This window comes from Bubalus bubalis, chromosome 2 (assembly GCF_019923935.1).
Source record: "Bubalus bubalis isolate 160015118507 breed Murrah chromosome 2, NDDB_SH_1, whole genome shotgun sequence".
In the NCBI taxonomy this organism is placed as follows: domain Eukaryota; kingdom Metazoa; phylum Chordata; class Mammalia; order Artiodactyla; family Bovidae; genus Bubalus; species Bubalus bubalis.
The window spans coordinates 186,894,925-186,912,510 of NC_059158.1; the positions used below are offsets into that span (position 1 = coordinate 186,894,925).

Here is a 17,586-nt window from a genome sequence, read left to right on the forward strand (position 1 = left end):
CGCTCGGGTCTGGTCCGCAGGGTTCACGGAGAGGCTGTGGTCTGGAGGCCAGGAGGGGGCTGTCGCTTGATGAAGCGTGAGCCCCTCCCCTGTGCCAGACCCAGGCAGCCACCAAGACGTGGCGGTGAACTGGAGGAGACACACGCCCCGGCCCCAGGGGCCAGCGCCGGAGGAAGGCTGCCCAGCGTGGCTCCAGCAGCACCCTGGTCACAGTCCCTGCCCGTGAGCCTCAGGCTCGCCCCACCTCGCCTCCTACACGGGGTCCCAACGGCACCCCTCCCCCGCAACCACCGCCCAGCTGCCCACTGGGACCTGTGTCCCGATCCCTGAATCAAGGTCCTGAGCAGCTGTGACAAGCACAGAGCCCGGGGCCGCGCCCCAAGGGAGAGCTTCTGCAGGCCTGAGCAAGACCCGGATGCCAGAGGACCACACGCAAACTTGTCTGCCCGTCACCCGCCCAGCCCTGAGTCCCCAGGGCCTGGCACTCAGTAGTGCTCAGCACAGAAGACAGACACTACTGAGCAGATCAAAGCCTCCTTCCTCCCCTCCAAGGGCCCAGAGGGCAGTCACCACACGAGACCCAAGGGGTGACCGGCTGTGCCTGGCCCCCAGGGTTAGTGGAAGGGAAGGGAAGGACAGGCAACCTGGGCACAGAAATGCCTGCTTCTGAGCCGCAGTTCCTCATCCTGAGGATGGGAGCCGTGACTCCAAGGTTCAGAGAACTCCAGGCTCAGAGGATTTTGATCTCAGACAGCTTCTAATCCAGTCCCTCACACACCTGACCCACCTGGACAATGGCCATTGGCCCTCTGCTTGCATACCCCCAGCAACGGGGCCACACCGCCTCATGAGAAAGCCCACCACACAGGCAGACTGGTCTACTGATGGGAAGTTCTCAGGGGCAACCCCCTCCAGTACTCTTGCCTGGAAAATCCCATGGACGGAGGAGCCTGGTAGACCATAGTCCACAGGGTCGCAAAGAGTCAGACACGACTGAGCAAATTCATTAGTATCATTCTCACTTCACAAGCCAGTCCTGCCCTTTGACTCTGCAGGCTGAAGCTGCTACTCATTTCATCCAACTGCAGGGAAGTCACAGGAGACCTGCTAGGGTTGGAAGGCCGGCTAAGCGTGGCAGGCTCAGCGGGAGCACCTGGGGTCCAAGCCCCGGACCACCACTCAGCAGAGGTGTGACCCTGGCCAAGTGACCCCTCCAAGTGACAGCTTCCTGGTAAAATGGGGGAATAACAGTGTGCCCATTATTACATCAGGTTGGGGTGTGTGTGAGAGAGAGTGTGTGTACACACTCAGTCACTCAGTCATGACTGACTCTGTGACCCCATGGACTGCAGCCACCAGGCTCCTCTGTCCATGAGATTTTTTCAGGCAAGAATACTGGAGTGGATTGCCGTTTCCTCCTCCAGGATGTCTTCCTGACCCAGGGATCAAACTGCTGTCTCCTACGTCTCCTGCTTTTCAATCGGATTCTTTACCACTGAGCCACACAGGGTTGCCGGCAGCCTAGCTCAGAAGCATCCCAGGAATTCTGCAATGCCAAGGGAGGCACTGGAAGCAGGCAGATCCCAGGCCTTGAAAGCTGGGCAAAGGGGGTGGATCTGTCCCCAGCACAGCCTCGAAGGCCTCCGTCTGTTTCACTCATGGAGAGGGGACTGGCCCGACAAGTCACAAATAAACGGCCGTGCCCTAGATGGGACCAGGGCCTGGCGGTCCCAGTGCCTGCAGCTCACGGCACCCGGCAGACTCTAACATTCTGTGCCCACCCAGCCCCCAGCGCCTGGACAGGGGCCCGGAATCAAGCACAGCTCGGGCTGCGGGCAGGGGCTAGGAGCAGCACAGAAGCAGGGCCCTCTCTGCAGGAGGCTAAGTGGGAGCCAGCCCGGAGATGCTGTGGGCCTATTAACACACGGGTTTCTGCATGAACTCCCACAGGGAGCCAGGCGGGCAGAGTCAGAGGAATGAGGGCCTGGAGACAAGCAGAGTTTTTTTAAAGAAATATTCAGCCATTAAAACCCCAGCTCTGGGGCCAGGCTTGGGCTGCATACTAAGTGGGGCTGGTGGATTGTCAGCAGCGCCTGGGTGGGGGGAGGAGGAGGAGGCTGGAAGGGACCTAGGCCTCAGGAGGAGGGTCCACGGAGGGGTGCCCCAGGAGGCTGGGCCACTGTGGTCAGGAGCTGCCCCTGGCCAGAGGCATCCAGACTCAAACAGGCCCGCCTGTGGAAACCCTGTAATGTCCCTGGCCACAGTGACCAGAGCGGCAGGAAAAAGCAACATGCGAAGGGGAAGAACACGCCCAAATTTCAGGCTAACTGCACGTGAGCCGCCAGCCCCGCCCCAGACTCTCATTACTGAAGGCCACGAACGGGCCAGGGAGTGCTGACATCTGGGGCCAGGGGAGTCTCTGCCGTGGGGAAGGGCACCCTATGTGGTGTGATGGGTTTATTAGCATCCCTGGCCTCTACCCAGCAGACGTCAGCAGCACCCCTGCCGTCCTCCCGGTCCTCCCGTCTGACAACCCCAAGTTCTGACAACCAAAGTCCCCTGAAGGGCAAAAAAAAAAACATGGTAAAGACTACTAGGCTAGAGAGATAAAAGCCATTAAACAACAAGCCTGATCTCACTGTCCCCATTTCAAACCGTCCCTGGCACCATCGCCCTCGGCATGGACCCCAAGCTCCGTGGCTTGACATTCAAGGCTCTGCCCCATCAATGCTCACCATCCCCTGCCCCACGTCTGACCCTCCAGTAGCAACACAGCACAGGTCATCCCGCCCAGAAGCCTTCCTTGCTCCTAGCCTGCCATCCTCCCGATCCTCCCGTCTCCTCCTGGCCTGCCGTCCTCCCAGTCCTCCCGTCTGCTCCTGGCCTGCCATCCTCCCGGTCCTCCCGTCTGCTCCTGGCCTGCTGTCCTCCCGGTCCTCTTGTCTCCTCCTGGCCTGCTGTCCTCCCAGTCCTCCCGTCTGCCTGGGCTTCTGCCACTTCATGTTTAGAGTCCACGCAGATGTTACCTCCTCCAGGAAGCCTTCCCTGCTGCTCCCCACCCCGAGGAAGTTGCACACTCTCTGTGTTCCCACGCCCCGTATCGCACTCCATCATATCTAACTCCAACTAAGCACTCTGTAGGCAGGACCATGTTGCGGTCACCTGCTTGCCCGGGCCAGCCTTCACCCTCAGGGAACTTTCAACAGAATGAGTGGCTCAGACAGCAAAGAATCTGCCTGCAGTGCAGGAGACCCAGGTTCGATCCTTGGGTTGGGAAGGTCCCCTGGAGAAGAGCATGGCAACCCACTCCAGTATTCTTGCCTGGAGAATCCCATGGACAGAGGAGCCTGGCGGGCTACAGTCCATAGGGTTGCAAAGAGTCGGGCACGACTGAGCAACTAATACTTTCTCTGCCTCCTACTGAAAGGGGAGTCACTCTTTCCTTTGGTCAAGAAGGGAAATCCAGGGCGGCTTCTGTGGCGGCTCGGAGGTAAAGAGCCCACCTGTCAGTGCAGGAGACGCAGGTTCGATCCCTGATCCAGAAAGATGCCATATGCCGCAGAGCAACCAAGCCCGTGACCCCCAACTACTGATCCTGTGCCCTAGAGTCCTGCTCCACAGCGAGAGAAACCTCTGCAGAGAGCAGGCCGGGCACCACAGCTGAAGAGTGGCCCCTGCTCGCCACAACCAGAGCGACAGACACCCAGCACAGCCAAAGATGAACAAACAATTAAAAAAAAAAAGAGGAGAAATCCAGAGCTCAAGAGGACACTGATAAACTCGATCAGGACCAGACTCTCAGGGAAAGACAGAGGGGCCTCGGGGAGGGACAGAAGGGCCGCACACCAAGGCCGGCCACCTGAGTGAGGGGCCAACCAGACACTGTGAGCACACCGAGGGCCCTGGCACCCCGGCGAGCTCTGCCGCCAGCTTCCGAGGCGTCAGCCAGCTCCACGCCTCGTGGCTCTGCTTCCGTCCTTTGCTACTGGATCTGGGACACATCGCCGAAAATCACCATAATCATGACAGAAAGTACGAGAGAAGTCACTGTCTCATTAACCCTGCTGACGGCCCTGGGAGCTCACGCTCCCACTCCGCGAGCAGGCAGCCACAGCTCAGACTCACCGGGCCCTCCACTGGTAAACCACAGAGCTCTGAAGCACAGAAACCCCTCAACTCGGGTTTCCTGCCGCGGACACCCACCACCCCCTACACCTCTCAGATGGAAGCCCCCAGCCCTCTGTTCTTTTGGGCAGGGGTGGCGGGCAGAAGGGAAAACAGGAATAAGATGAAGGAACACTGAGCTCTAAGCCTTCCAGTGCCCAAGGCCTGGGCGTGAGCCCAGAAACCCTGGAGAGGGCCTCCCGCTAACGAGAAACTGGGACGAAAAGATGAAATCGGACCCTTAAAAAAGCCTCTCCAAGCCTGCAGGGGATTCACTGTGCCCTCTGAACCATCCTTTCCAGAGGGGACTTACCAGACTCTCCTTCCAGGCGAGAGGCCCCAGGGAAGGGGGGGGGGGGCACCGGGAGGGGCTCGGAGCAGCCAGACTCCAGGCTGGGGGCTCCCACCGCCAAGCCCAACCTTCCCGCAGGTTGAGGTGGGAGAACCACGGGGCAGGAACATGCACTGTGACTGAGGGAACCCAGAGGCTCCCCTGCCCACCCCCACCCCTCACCCACACCATCCACTTCTGGTGGTCTCAGCACTGCTGTGACCTGTAACCTTCCATGCCTGGGTTGGCTTGTTCACCACCCATCTCCCCCCTCACTATTTTAGACACCCTGAGACCCCTCTGGATGGGGTCAGCACAATGGAAGTTCATTCTAAGACCTAAACCCCACCGTCATTCAAAGCTCACAGGTGCCAGTGCCTTTCCCCAGCGCCCACCCCATCACAGGGTCTTTCATGCCCCAGTGGGGTACCAGGGAAAGTCCTAGACCCTCACTCCAGCCCCAAAAGCCTCCCCTCCCCAGAGGCGCCCTAGCGTGGCTCGGAAGGGGAACCAAGGGATCAGAGACCCGCTCCTGCCGGGAGTCTCTCTCCCGCACGCTCACGCTGACCTTTCCCGTCACAAAGATGGAGACCAAGTCCCTGGTCCACACAGCAGATCACAGAGCTACCGCGGAGCCGGAAGCCCCTACAAGGCCGATTCTCCCCTCCACAGCCGCCAGCAGCCCAAAGGAACAAGCTGCAGGAATACCCAGGCTGAGGCCTGACAGGGCGGGGGCGGGGGGGGGCACCCAGGGAGAAGGCGTCCCTGAGGACAGGCCCTACCTCAGGGCTCGGCTCCTCACATCAGCATCGGCCCCTCCATCCCCAGGGACTCCAGACACTCCAACTAAAAGGTCCCCCTCAAAGTGCCTGGCAGGGAAAGGGGCCCAGCGCCAGAGTTAGCTGTCCGGAGGGGAGCTGGGGCCCAGGGAGGGCGGAATCCCGACGGCTCCTGGCCCTGGTGTCGGCCAAGGAGAGAGCGCGTGGCCGGCTGTGGGCCCAGGCGTGCGCCCCGAGCTTACAGGGCCCGAGACGGAGGGGCAGGCGAGTCTGTGCTTGGCCGCGAGGCGGGCAGGGAAGGCCAGGGAGGAACGGACAGCGACCACGGAGAGACCTCCGGCCGAGAAGCCAGGGGCTGTGTGTCTTCAGGTCTCAGGCCCAAGCCCTGCCTCTGGGGGTCTGGACCCTGGGGACCACCCTCTCTGGGGTCGGGTAAATTATCTCCACCTTCAGTGTTGTTTGAATCCTTTTCAGCAAGAACCCCCCCCATCTCCCCGGCTCACCCCAGCCACCAGGAACTCGAGTTTGCCCCCAAAGTACAGTCTTGCTCTCAGGATGAAGGAAGGGGGCTGGACTTCAGGAGCCCCTGGCATCCCGGTGACGTCAGAGGAGTCCCTCGGCCACCTCAAACCTTCCCATCCAAGACAAAAGATGTCACCTCCAACCCCGGATGTGGAGGGCATAAAATAAGCCAAGCACCAGAACAAAGCCGTATATTATAAGAGAACAAGGCTGGGCCCACATTCTCAAACACCTTTATTCTCGGTGTTCCTCTGGGACGGACACTTGGTAAGTAATTGTCCCATTTCAGAGATGAAGCTATGGAAGCCCAAGGGCGTTATACTGCTGGTCACACAGCGTCTATTAGCAGGACTCTGGCCCAGAAAGGCTGCTGCCTCTGACCAGGAGCCTGCCTCCGGCCCCAGAGGAGGATGGAGCAAAGCAGAGAAAGCAGAAACGTGCATTAAGCGCATTCATTAAGCACCTGCTGCGTGCATTCAGGATCATGCTGAAATGCCACGACCCCCAAGGTTCCAATGCAGAGGGCGCTCTTCTTCCTCCCTCTGCAGTGAAGGGGCCCACATAGCCCAGCCCCCCCAGCCCAGCCCACCACAGGGATCTGGATCACTGCGATAAGGACATCTGCAACCTTATTTAAAAGTCACTACCGCACAATTAGAGGCACCTACCCCCTCAGAGCCATCCTTCTCCTCCGATCAGTTTTATAGCCCGTAATAACTCTTGTAAATTCCTCAACAGATGGAAATTTTATTTGACTAATCATGGCCGTTTGACTTGCTGGGGGGCAGTGGCTCGGGGCTCAGGCTGGCAGGGTGCCAGCTGAGGTGATTGTCAAGGGGCTGGGCAAAGAGCCCAGAAGCCAAGGCCACCTTGTGGGTCCACTCCCCAGAGGAAAGCCACAAGACGGTGTCGGGAAGCGCCAGGCACTGAGCAGCAGTGGGCAGCTGCGTGCTGCCTTTTCCGGGTCCAGATGTGCCTCTGGGCAGGGTGCTGAGACCCCTGTCCACCCCTCTAGGCTCTCTCTGTGGACACATGGGAGCTGGTGCCAGGGAGAAACTGGAACACCCAGGCTTAAACCCCCAACTAAACCAGCATTTTGGCTGCACTGCCCCATGCACACCTACCCCATGCCAAAGGCCGCATGGGCATCATCCCGTTCAGTCCTGCCAACAGTTGTGTAGATGCGTGTGAACATTCCCATTTCACAGGTTTCCAAACAGATGCCAGAGCACATGCGACAGCCACAGAGCCGAGCTGCCGCCTTCATCTCAGGGACGTGAAGGCTGGTGCTCTCCCCCCAGCTCACACAGGGCCAAGAATGCTTCTAAGACCCACACTGAATCCCATCGCTGCTACAAAAAAACACCCCATAAAACTCCCAGGAGTTCCTCAGCACCCTCCAGACAAAGTCAAAGTCCATTAGGCTGGCCTTCACAATGGAACTGATTAGAGGTATCTATCCAAGAAATATGAAAGCATATCACACAGAAAATCTTGTCCATTTGACAATATGTATGGCAAATGACTCATAACAGCCCTAATTTGGAAATACCAACAGGAAATGGATAAACAATCTTATGATCTATATATCCCTTTCCAACCGACAGGAGGGAAGCAGCAGACCGCGATTTGAACAGAGCAAGTTTCATATAAACAATTATCAACTGTAACAGCAGACTGCATTAACAAGGCCCAGCTAGAGAGAAGTAAAGAGAACTTTAGAGAATAGTACCAAGGAAAAACCCCCAAGGCCTAACAGAGAGACCCCGATGGACAGTCTCCACCACCACGACGTGGATCGAACAAGGCCCCCGGGAGCACCCCCTCCCCCAGGATGAGAGCCCGCCCAAAGAGAAGCCGCCCTAGGCGGCAGGGGAACCCCTACGGAAGAATGCCCACACACACTCCCCCCAGCACGGGCACCCGGACCTCACCGAGGGGCACGCCTGTGGCTCGGGCGCAAAGCACCGCACACCCGCGTAACTTGCTGGAAATCCAGCCTGCGGGACTCACCGGAAGTCTGCCGTGAGGAGCGCCACACGGGAGGCTCACTCGAGGCGTCTCACCAGAATCACCCCACCACAAAACCGCCCTTAAAGGGATGCGGGGTGCGCCGGCTGCCGCACCACGGCTGCCGTGACCGGGCACGGGAGACGCTGCGCACGCGCGCTGCAGACGCCGCGCGCGCTCAGGAGCCCGCGCACATGCGCGCAGAGCCGGGGTGGGGGGACGGGCGAGCGGGGGCGGCGCGCGGCTCTCCGGCGCCCTCTACAGGCTGACGCTGAGCTTCCTGGTGGCCGGGGGCAGCCGGGGAGGAATTTACAGGGCCCAGCTTCACTTTCAGTCCGCAGGCAAGAAGGGTGCGTTTATCCAGCATACCCATTTCTTTGATGACTCAGCTTCCACGTGAGCCCTTCTCACGTGGAACCAAACCCCTGTATGACAACACAACTCTGTATCTCTACCTAAGAAGACACAGATATCCTTCTTACACGCAAAGTTCTCACCCTCTCCATAAAATGAAGCCAACAGCCCCACAGCCGTAAGACTGTACCTGCTGCTGCTGCTGCTGCTGCTCAGTCGCTTCAGTCGTGTCCGACTCTGTGCGACCCCAGAGACGGCAGCCCACCAGGCTCCTCTGTCCCCGGGATTCTCCAGGCAAGAATACTGGAGTAGGTTGCCATTTCCTTCCCCAATGCATGAAAGTGAAAAGTGAAAGTGAAGTCGCTCAAGACTGTACTTCAGTTCAGTTCAGTCGCGCAGTCGTGTCCGACTCTTTGCGACCCCATGAATCGCAGCACGCCAGGCCTCCCTGTCATCACCAACTCCCGGAGTTCACTCAGACTCATGTCCATCGAGTCAGTGATGCCATCCAGCCATCTCATCCTCTGTCGTCCCCTTCTCCTCTGCCACCAATTACCCCTCAAATTCAGTCACAGTTCCACAGAATATTGTTGCCTAAAGACTATATTTTAAAGCTAGCTTCCAAAAACTTGCATGCGAAATAAAACTGGAAAGGGGAGAAAACGAAACAGATGCAAAGTGCGCTTATTCCACGTATTCATTCAGAAACTGCATAACTAACCTCGGGGTGGGTCCATGGACCAAACAGGTCCACTGTGAGTCAGACGGGAGCCAAGACTCTATTACCCATCATAAGCGCCCACTTTGACGTATGGCCCACAGTGGCACTGCAGGTCCCTGGGAATTAGTGTGAATTCAGAGCCTGAGCCTAGTAATTTAAGAACCGTGTGGGCATTTCCTGTGCCCCAATGCACAGCCACTCTGGCAAATGGCTGCCAGTCCCTGTGGGGCAGATTTGGAGGAACAGTTACAGCAAGTACTTGCGGCAACGATGCAGGCTCCTTCTTCCACAGGACCTGGCCTCCAGAGGGCTTCTGAGGCTGTGCAGCAACGTGGATCTGGAATCTGCAGGTTTCATGTAATACATCCAGCGCAACACGCCTGTCTCCCCAGGCCCTTCAATGCCCTCTTCCACATCACAGCCCACTAACGGCACCACTGAGCCCAGATTTCAGCCAGTCAGCCAGGTGGGCTGTCAGAGCCAGCCTCCACTGCACACGCGAATAATCAACCCAGACTCCTAGTCAGGGCATCCACAGCGGAGAATTCAGCCCAATCCGGTGTGATACTCTGCCCTCTTGGGTCAAAAACTCTTATAATAAACTCCCACACACGTTTCCCACATTTCTGCTGATATAGATTAGCAAAAGTGTGTCAATTCTTTTGCATTTTCCCTCATAGGTCCTATTGAGTCCCAGTCACCAAGGAATGGACTGAGATTTGACCCTTAAAGTCTAGTGACAAGAGAGGGTGGTTATGGTGAATCTTAAGGAAAACAGGCATCCCCTTTCAGGGTACCTGCCTCCACTGAGGTTATTACCCGGTTTTCAAGCAGAGGAAGAACAGCCTCCTCAGACACTGGAAGGAAAACTCCCACCACCCATACGGGATGCTCACAGCCACTTGGAAGTTTCAGACCATCAGTTTCATCTGGGTCCCACAGATGTCCCCATCCCACGTTTCAGGACCCCCTTCTTTCCCAATTAATGCCCTAATTTCCACATGAGCAATTTGTCAAGATGTGAATTCAATTGTGGTTATAATTCAGCAACCAGCACAATTAAATTTTTTATTTGATTTTCAGCAATATCAGCCCTGGGGCTGCAAGAAATAAGAACTTCTGTAAAGGGCTGTCATGGGAACTCGCTGGTTCTCACACCACATGAGAAGAGGGACTTAATGGACCTTAGCTTGTTGTTTTCTCTGTGTAAGTACTCAAGAGCCCTCCAACGAACCCACCCCACCCCACAGTCCTTATAGCATCATTACTGCCCTAACAGTCAAGGGCAGTATCACTCAGGCTCCCAAGGGATGTAGCGCTTTATCTCAACCCACCACACGTAGTATCTCCATTAATTGTATGGCCACTACACGCCTTGGGTTACCGGCATTCCATTTCCTATTAGCAAGGGCTCATGCTCAAGCCCAAAGACACGAGGAAACTAATCCATAAATCTCATATTTACAGGTCAATCTCCTGTTATCTCTCCTGAAACCAATTCTATATTGGTTTGGGTCCAACTGAGAAAAAGAAATCACACAGTAATTTTAACAGGGAACGTTTCAAATGAAGAATTATTCAACCGTAACAGGGGACTGAACCAACAAACAAGGGCTAATAGAAGGAACTATAGTTAATGTAAGAACAGCAGGTGTAAGAAGCGGCACAACCCACAGAGCTGGGATCGAGCCTCAGAGCATCCACCACTCACCACTCAGACACAGTCCCCAAGGAAGAGCCTCTCGGGGCTTGCAAAAGTCCAGAGAGAGCCCCCAGGACTGAAGAGGAGCCCTAAAGAAAGAGCCCCCCAAAGCCACGGCCGATACAGAGCCCGCGGGGAGCACCCTGATCTCGGGGCTAATATGGAGCAGAGAGGCGCCCAAAAAACAAACCTGCCACCAGGCTGAGACAGAGCCCTAAACGGTGCGAGAGCCCCAGCCCAAAGAAGACCTCCCACCCAGAGCTGAGACACAGCCCCCAAGTAAGGGCCCCTCCTAAACCTTAAGTAAAACCCCCAGAAAAAGGCCCTGGGCAGAGCCCCCCAAAGCAGCGCCCACACACACCCCCAGCGCGGGCACCCGACCTCACCCAGGGGCACGCCTGTGGCTCGGGCAGAAAGCTGGTCCGTGCCGCACACCCATGGAACTTGCTAGAAATCCAGCCTGGGGACTCACCGGAAGTCCACTCTGAAGGATGGCACACGGGCTGCTCACGGGCGTCTCACCAGTCACCCCACTACAAAACCACACTTAAAGGGATGCTGGGTGTCAGCCGCTACACCACGGCCGCAAAGACGCGCGGGAGACACCACGCACGCGCACGGGAGACGCCGCACGTGCTCAGGGACCCGCACGCACGCAGGAAGCCAGGGGGCGGGGCCAGCCGGGGTGGGGCGGGGCCAGCCGGGGGTGGGGCGGGGCCAGCCGGGGTGGGGCGGGGCCAGCCGGGGTGGGGCGGGGCCAGCCGGGGGTGGGGCGGGGCCAGCCAGGGGGCGGGGCGAGCGGCCGTGCGCCTCTCCAGCGCCCCCTACCAGCTGAGGCTGAGCTTGCTGTGTGGCCAGGGTCGAGGGGTGGAGATTTAAAGGGCCCAGCTTCACTTTCCATCCGCAGGCAAGAAGGATGAGTTTAGAACTACAGAGCAATGGTGAATAGCCAGCAAGCAGTGAAATATCAGCCAGCAATGAAAAAGACGGAACTACTAATACAGGGATTAATCTTCTAGGTATTATGTGGGGTGAAGGAAACCAGATAGAAAATGGAACATTCTGTACGCTCCTGTTTATATCAAGTTCAAATACAGGCAAGCTAATCTACAATGACAGAAATTTTAAAAACAGGATAGAGACATTTTACTGAAAAGGGGCACGATGGAGCTTTCTAGGGTAATGAAAATATTCTCTGTTGTGATTGGGGTGGTGGTAACACAGCCATTTACATTTGTGGAAAACCTTCATATGGAACCGTCAATTTCTGTGCATTTAAATGAAGATAAACTACAACTCAAATTTTAAAAATTCAGTTCAGTTCAGTCACTCAGTCGTGTCTGACTCTTTGCGAGTAGCCTCGCCCCCCAATTTTTGGCTTCAAATTCAGTCACTGTGCGCTTCTCGCGCACGGTAGGTAAACATGTTTGTGTAAATAAACGTGTGCTCCCGTGTTCTTGCCTGGAGAATCCCAGGGACAGAGGAGCCTGGTGGGCTGCCGTCTGTGGGGGCACACAGAGTCGGGCACGACTGAAGTGACCTAGCAGCAGCACGGATCTTTTTTTCTGTTCTCACATCTAATTTGACAATCCCCCCAAATGATTAAGCTACTGGCCTGCCTTTCTGGGCTCGCGTATCTCTTAGCTCTTAGCTCAGTCGTAGCTTGTGCTGTGCTGATGCTCACTGCAGAAGGGCCAGATGGACTATCAGAGGGACCAGCATGCTGCGAGCACTCTGTGCTTCCCTCTGTTTCCAACAGATGCCTCACAGCCTGCGCGGTCGTTACTGCTAGCAACCCCATCTTACAGATGAGGAAGCTGAGATACAGTTTGTCCACACTCTTAACCACTTTGTCTTGAGTCAGACTGTCGGAAGTTCATATCCCAGCTCCCCCAACTTGCTAACTGTGAGTGGTGGGCAAGACAACTGATTACTCTGAGCCCTATCCTTCTCTTCTCCGAAATGGGGATGATATTTGCCCCCTTGGGTTGTCATAAGGTACAAGTGGTTTATCCACATAGACTATTTAGCACAGTGTCCATTTGTGGACACATGTTCACCATGAATAAACAATTCATCGATTCTAAGACCCACATGTTTTCACATGTTTACACCAGCCTGCGCCTTGCAGCCCATGCATCTCACAACGTCCATGTTTTCACATGTTTACACCAGCCTGCGCCTTGCAGCCCATGCATCTCACAACGTCCATGTTTTCACATGTTTACACCAGCCTGCGCCTTGCAGCCCATGCATCTCACAACGTCCATGTTTTCACATGTTTACACCAGCCTGCGCCTTGCAGCCCATGCATCTCACATGTCCTCGGACGGCAGCTGTGGTCACGCGGTTGTCACAGCCTGTGCAGGAGGAAACCCGATCAAAGCGTCCGTATGGCCGTCGCTTCCACGCCTACGTGAGTACCAAATGGCTCTCTCCATAAGAATAAAAGTACAGCTGAGAAAGCGTCATGCCACGCTTCAGTTGGCAGGCACTTTTCTTTCTTGCTGCATAAATTAATGGTGTATCTTACAGTTGATGCCTTCTCAGATTTGATGAAATGCAGTACAGTGTTCTCATCACAGGCCTGTCTGTCTTCCTCCAGAAGATGATTAGATTACTGTTCCCTATTCTTCTTGCTTCCCTATTAGAAAGTTAGACACCTATGCCTTTGTCCTGTGACTTTGCAGTGCCCCCCCACTAAGTAGAAAAGGAAACTTTCCCCGCCCATCGATGCAGAGCTCGGCCATGTAACTTGCCCCAGAAACTGAGAAGCAGGTCAGTGCACCGATTTCAGCATGAAGGCTTGGAGGATATCGTCCATTTCTGCCCAGTCATGGAAGCAGAACTAAGTAGCCACTGTTAGAAGGAGATGGAGACAAGGGAAGCCATACTGGACCCAACCTGCAGCCTGAAGCAGAGCCATTCCAGCCGACCCAACCACTGTGAGCAAGAGGAATAATTGCTTAGAGTTATAAGCCACTGAGATTTGGGGGACTATTTGTTACACAGCATTAACATAGCAGCAATAGCTAATATACTGTCTAAACTATGAGTGCTTTGAAGGCAAAGCCTAGAGTCCATTTACGTCTGTATCTCCAGTATCCAAACTGGTACTTGGACATAGCAGGTGTAGAGGGTATTCAGAGAGATATCAGAGGTGGGAAAAGGCCAGGTTTGGAGTTAAACAGATCTAGATTCAAATCTCAGCTCTGCGACTTAGAAGATGGGTGACCTTGGCAGAGTAATCTAGAGTTTCTAAGGCTCAGTTTCCTCATCAATAACATGGAGCCTCATACCCCAGGTGCAATGAGAAGGGAAGCTAAGGGTGTACAGGGGTTTCACTCAGTACCTTGTACCAGCAGGCTCTCCAGATGCACACCAGTTCCCTTTCTTTGTGATCAAGTACATAACTGAGACCCTTGTAACCCATTTCTACATTCTAGAACCTTCCAGAACACTCTCAGATGTTCCTGGTACATGGCAGGCAGGATCTGGCTAGGAGGAGACATCCCTGAGATGGATCGTCTGGCAGAAGCCAAGAGAGACAGTTGCCAAGCTGATCCCAGCAGTCCCCCAGGGACCCTTTTGCTGCTGCTAAGTCACTTCAGTCATGTCCTACTCTGTGTGACCCCCATAGACGGCAGCCCACCAGGCTCCCCCGTCCCTGAGATTCTCCAGGCAAGAACACCGGAGTGGGTTGCCATTTCCTTCTCCAATGCATGAAAGTGAAAAGTGAAAGGGAAGTCGCTCAGTCGTGTCCGACCCTCAGTGACCCCATGGACTGCAGCCTACCAGGCTCCTCCGTCCATGGGATTTTCCAGGCAGGAGTCCTGAAGTGGGGTGCCATTGCCTTTTCTGAGGGACGCTTTTAACTGATTCTATTTCCAGCCTACCTGATACCCAGCTGCCCATGTTAATGCCAGACTCAAACCTGGCAGACTCTGTATTCCCCCAGAATTGTCTTCTCCAGTTATTCCCTGTGGAAATGCAAAGGCAGATAAGCCAGGGGTGAGAGGGTGGCCCATCCAGCCCAGGCAGGGGCAAAGGCGGGTCAGCTCTCCTGGCAGTCGGTTGACCAGCCCAAGGGGGCTATGCACACAGGAGGCCTCTGGACCAGGGCATCCCAGGACACCCACCGGAGGCTCCACCCTGGGGGAGAGTGCTCAGCAAGGAGGCTGGATTCCAGGCCTGAGTCTGGCACAGCCTGCTGTGTGACCTGAGGCAGGCTCCTTAACCTCTCTGTGCCTCCATTATGCTTGTCTCTACAATGAGTAATATCTAGGAATTTTCCATAGTTCAGGTTACAGCCCCATCTAAGAAGCTGGAGGAAGCCATGGACAGCCTCCCAAGAACAATGCATCTAACTTTAGTGGTCCAGGACCTGGGAGCAGACGACCCAAGGGAGCCATCTGGTGGGTACTGAGAACCCTGGGCTCCCTGGAATGTTGAAACCGGAGGCCCAGGGGCTTACCTCCCACTCAGACCCTCTTTGATATCTCTCTACCAAGAAGCCTCATGAGGGCCAGGGAAACAAAGCCCAGTGGGCCTTCCTCCTGGGCCTCTTTCTTGGTCACCTCAGAGATACCCTGGTTCCTGGCCTCTCCATTCCTGCTCGTTGTCTCTTTGTTGCCATGGTTTTTCTGAGCCTTCCACAGACATTAGGCCCAGAAACAAGCAGTGAATCAGATCATCAGCTGCTCTTGGGCTGAAGGGTCTTCAGAGGTGACCTACACACACACACACACACACACACACACACACACGTGCACACACACGCATGCACACACACATATTCACATGTGCGTGCATACAAGTGTACGTGTGCGTGTGCATACACATACACACGTGCTTTCTTGTGTTTGCACCTGTGCACAGCCACATATACCATTACACATATGCACCCAGACACTATTCCTGTGCTCGGCCCTACACCCCCTGCACATACCCTGACTGCTCTCCCTCCCAGAGGCCCAGGGACCGCCACCACCACCGTCACATCTTCCGCTCGCCCCCCACACCCCCTAGTCCTGCCATTTCCTTTCTGGCAAAGCCTTCGGTGCTCACCGAGGTCATGAAGCCTCAGGGGACACAAATGCTGAACACTGGGCATCTGGGAACCACAGGATCGTCAACCCTGTCACGCCCTTGCTATGTGACCTCGGAGCTGTCAATGATCTGCTTTACGCTCTCGCTGATTTACGTTTCACACAGCCTTCAGCACGCATCATGTACCATGCAAAGTGCTTACCTGAATTTCATCCTCACAACCAACCTGCAAGGCAGATAGCATTATCCCCGTGTGTTATTTACCCACTGCTGTGTACCAAGTTACTCCACAACTTTGCAGTTTAAAATGACAAACACTGATTATCTCCTGTAGCTTCAGAGGGTCAGGAATCTGGGAGTGGCTTAGCTGGATGGCTCTGGGTCTCCCATGAGGCTACAGGCAGGCTGTCAGCCAGGGCTGCTGTCCCATCACAAAGTCCAACAGGGGTCAAGGAATCCACTTCCAGGCTCATCCACATGGCCATTGGGAGGTCTCAGCTCCTCACCACATGGGCCTTTTCATATGCTGCCTGAGTGGTCTCAGGACAAGGCAGTTGGCTTCCCCCAGAGCGAGTGGGAGGGAGAGACAGAAACTCAAGATAGAGTCTCAGCATCTTTGGTAACCTAGTCTCCTAACCTTGGAAGTGGATACCATCCCTTTAGACATGTTCTGTTGGTCACACAGACCAAATCTGGGACAATGTGGAGGAGACTGAAAAAGGGTGTAAATAGCAGAAGGTGGGGTTCAGTGGAGGCCATCTTGGAGCCTGGCTATCACATCCCATTTTGCAGATGGAAAAACTGAGACTTGGAGAGATTAAGTGACTCGCCCAAGGTAACACAACCAGCATGTGATGAAGCACAGATTTGAATGCAAGACTGTCCACCTCCAATATCTATACCCTTAACTGTGTATCTTCTCCTCTATCTGACCTCAGTGTCCCCACATATCAGAGACGTTAGAGGAAGAAGTTAAACTGGATAGTCTTTAAGGTCGTGATCCGCCTGTTGTAAAAGTTCAAAGGCCTAATTAATAAGGAACAGAGTGAGACCTGAGCCTCAGGCTCCTGATTTCTAACCATCAGGCTCTTGTCTACTTCAGTGTAACAGCCCTCGACCCCAGGGAGCCTCTCTTCTGTGTAAAATTGGCTGGGAGCAGTCTCAAACCAGCTCTGGGTCTCAACTACCTCCGCTGGAGAATGGGAGCAAGAGAAGGCCTAGACAACAAGTCCAGGGATGGCACCAACCCACGAGGTCAGCGATGACGATGGCGATGAAGACGATGCTGATGCTGGCGATGAAGACGGTGAAGAGGAAGCAGCGATAATGACGGTCGTGACGATATGAGGGTGATAAGCAGTATGTACTTCGAGCACTTCCTACCATGCTAGGAACTTACATTTCATTTCATCTTCACAACCTTTGTCGTTCAAAATGCGGTCCCTGGGCCAGCAGTGTGAGCAGCAATTGAACGCTTACTGGAAATTCAGAGGTTGCCTCGCTCGCCCACTCCAGGGGGTCAGTGTGCACAGCTGAAGTTGAGGAGTGCTTGAAATTCTCAATTAAGAGCCGACACAACCATCCAGAAGGGGACATACCATTCTTGTCCCTACTTTGCAGATGAGAAAACTGAGACATGCAAAATCTCCCAGCCAACAAGGGGTGGTTAGTCGCTCAGTCATGTCCCACTCTTTGCGACCCCATGGACTGCAGCCTGCCAGGCTCCTCTGTCCATGCAGATTCTCCAGGCAAGAGTCCTGGAGTGGGGTGCCATGCCCTCCTCCAGGGCATCTTCCCAGCCCAGGGATCAAACCCCAGTCTCCCACATTGCAGGTGGATTCTTTACCATCCGAGCCACCAGGGGAGCCCAACAAAGGGTAGAGCCAGAATACAGGTCTTGATCCTCACCCCAGACCTCTCCCACTTCGACCCCAGGACCAAAGACTGTGTCTGT

General features: G+C 55.2%; 1 protein-coding gene across 2 annotated transcripts in view; it reads right to left on the reverse strand.

The window, feature by feature from the left end:
• The window catches only part of ACTL8 (actin like 8), an 81,683-nt gene extending 70,529 nt beyond the window's left edge, over window positions 1-11,154 (reverse strand). Inside the window, exon 1 of one of the 2 annotated variants that reach the window (XM_025278850.3) lies at window positions 11,056-11,154. The gene's annotated coding sequence lies outside the window, so the exon portion shown is untranslated. Of the gene's footprint in view, window positions 1-7,809; window positions 7,975-11,055 lie in introns of those variants that run through there. The other variant, XM_025278853.3, reaches the window with a different exon arrangement.
• Between the last annotated feature and the right edge of the window lie 6,432 nt (window positions 11,155-17,586).